This window comes from Brassica oleracea, unplaced genomic scaffold, assembly GCF_000695525.1.
Source record: "Brassica oleracea var. oleracea cultivar TO1000 unplaced genomic scaffold, BOL UnpScaffold00919, whole genome shotgun sequence".
Taxonomy (NCBI): Eukaryota; Viridiplantae; Streptophyta; class Magnoliopsida; order Brassicales; family Brassicaceae; genus Brassica; species Brassica oleracea.
Genome location: NW_013617519.1, coordinates 43,400 through 46,769, shown reverse-complemented (window position 1 = coordinate 46,769; position 3,370 = coordinate 43,400).

Below are 3,370 nucleotides of genomic sequence, written 5' to 3'. Positions count from 1 at the left end.
CAATTCTTATAGAAACTCCATGCAACCTCACAACCTCGCTGATGTAAGTCTACGAGAACTGATCAATTTTGTCCGTCTTCTTAATTGCTAGGAAATGAGCTACTGCTTTTGTAAGTCTATCCATGACTACCTATGTGGCATGCATTGCACATGTGGTGATTGACAATCAAGTAACAACATCCATAATCACCAACCCTCATTACCATTCCGATAAAAACAAGCTCAGCAATAATCTGAAAGGCACCTAATCCACAGAAATGACCATTTGACATGTCTGACACTGCGACACAACGTAGATACAACATTTTCATTCTAGGCCAATGATGGATAGAGAAACGAGAGTGATGCGTTTATTGTAAGATCCCTTTTCTTAACAGCTTATCGTCCAATACACAAACTCGGTTTCGGTACATGTACATCCTGCTCAAAACTGTATGATAACCACTACCCCCAATCTCGATCTTCTTAACCAAACCCATAACACTATCATGTGTTTGGCGTATCCTCCATAGAAAAATTATCTGCTCTATAATCCCAAAAATGACATCGTAAAAACGCAGCTCCATCTCTCTGACGAGTCTCCGAATAAATCAACTACTCCATGTATAACTGGTACATCGCGATGAATATAAATATCTCCCAACGTCCTATGTCAGCTCTCCGAGCTGACACATCTCTGAACGATTAACAAAGCCAAAAACTGGCAAACAAAACTAAGCGTAACTCCAATATCAATCACAACGCAAGCTGCCGCACCTCAATCCAAAAGTGATCCCCACGAGTTTCTAAACATGCCTCCAAGGCAGTCAATATACTCATACACAAGAATAACACATGCCAACTCATGGCTCACATCTCATACCACATAATCTCGAGTAACAGAACTTGTGGAGCGATGGCTTAAAGTCTAAGTGGTAGCAAAAACGTCACATATCCGCTTGCGGACAATCTCCGACCACGATCGATGAAACTGATAAACATCTGAAGAGTCGATCAATCTGTGACATCATCCATCTGTCGAATATCTGGCTGAAACCCTATTAGCTAGAAAACGAATGACGATGCGTAACTACACGTCAAGAAAAAGACAATTGGGTTAGAAGTTACTGAACGGAAAGGTGATGTATTTTTCTTTCTTTTAAGCTCCCAAATCCCCAAAAATAAATTTGAAAATCTTTTTAAACCGATTAAACCGAGTCAAAACCGAGTCAAAGCCACGTCCCAACAAATCAACATCCCGGGTCGGAACTGGGACGAAACCCAGCTCTGATACAAAAAATATGACACCTCGATTTACATAATAAAATATTATGATAAATAAATAGCTTTGATACCAAAAAATGTGACACCCGTCACTTTCGAAATAATAAAAATAAAAAGATAAAAAATAAATTCAGAAATCGCCATTTATAAATATTTGAAAGTGTACGTCTAGTCCATGCTGGAAATCCAGTAAATAAAATAAACGTCTGAAAAATAAAGACAACATAAAGACAAAAGTCTGAAATGTATAAATAAGCGGAAACGTCTGAAGCCCAAAGGCCCGAAAAGCCAATAACACCCAAATCACCAAACCGATTTTAATCACTCCTGGTCGTGAGTCTTACCTGAAAGGGGGAAAGGAAGAAGGGGTGAGGAACATGAGAGTTGCCCAGCGAGGTATGGGATGCTAAACCGCCAACCACTGACTCAGTTCATAGCACTACAACTATGTAGGCCTAGCTCAAGCATGAATCAAACACGGTGCCTACACAACCCTGAACAATCAATATATGCCTAGAGCACTATTCAGTTACAAACCATGCGCTTATAGTACACAGCTACTCTCTGCACCACGCATTTCCTCATAAGGATATACATAACCACTGCGTCGCTAGTACAGTTTGTCTCTGCACTCCTGCACAACCACCCGCTGCGTCGATAATACAAACGTCTTTGTACCCCCCGCACAAACACCCGCTGCGTCGCTGGTAACTCATTGTACCCACGTACCACACCCGCTGCATCGCTAGCTCAGACATCTCGGGGATCCCACACAACATCACACCCGCTGCGTCGATAGCTAAGACATCTCTGAACCCCATAACTTGTCACATAGTCCCTACTATACAACTATATATATATATATACACATATATATAACAATCTTTAACATCAATCATTTCACACAACTGTTAAATCCTCTATTATCCTAAATCTGGTTTAACAATCAATAACAATAATGATCAAGCAAGACTCGCAAACAGACTCGATTCACAGAGACGAATCATGTTTCGAAACCAAACTTTCCATAACGGTAGTACTAAACTAGCTCGGGATTTAACGGAATAGCCCTCACCTTAGCAACAAGAAGAAGTGGTATCTATGAACTACTAGTGCTCAAAAAGACACCAAATCTGATACCAGCGCGAAAAATCGAGTCAGAACGCCTTTCGAATAGTTAAAAATGGGTATGGTCAAGATCTACGGAAAAGTCAAAGGTCAATCCGGTCAACCCTTGAACAGAAATCAATTTGACCCAACCGACCGGTTAACCCTAACCGATTTCGAATTAACAAACCAAACCGGCTTGACCGATCAGCGAGTTGAATCACCAAGTCACCGGCGAGTCACGACGGCCGGCGGCGGCGAGTCACGGCGTCCGGCGGCGGCGAGTCACGTCGGACCGGCGGTGGTCCGGTGGCGGAGGACAGCATCGAAAGCGGCAGAGACGATTCCCGGCAGCGGCATTGGCCGGCACACGGAGGTGAAACTTCCAGAGGCTCTAGCGGCTTCGTCCGGACTCCGATTGCGGCGTGGTTGGTGGATACATCTTGATAGGCCATGCATTTTATCTACTTTTGCCCATCGTTTATAAGTGTTTTAATATATATATAGTACTATATATAGTCTATTTAGAGTGTTTACAGGTTCATGTACGTTCTGGAGAAATATGGTGATTTTGGAGCCTTTTGAGTGCAGAGCTGCACAGACGCTTCAGATGTTTAGCTATGGATGGGAGATCTTCCCACCGTTAGATTGAGCCCATCATTTGACAAAAGATATATCTTTGAGTTAGATTTCCAATGCCACCGGTTTGGGGTCAATCAACATCCTGTAGCAGAAGTTATGCATGTTCTACTGAAGAGTGGTCAGTCTGGCTCGCGAGAGGAAGCTGTCGAGGAGATTAAGGAATGTCGATCGACGGTGCACCCATAATGTCGATCGACGGTGATCCCAAAAAACAGGCAAAGCCTGTTTTGTGACCAATTTAGGCCCAGAAGTCACCACATATTACCAATATACCCCTGGACGACCTGAAACCCTATTTTACTGTTTTCTAAGCCATTGTTGACAGCTATGCTTCATACTATTCTAGAGAGAGAGAGAG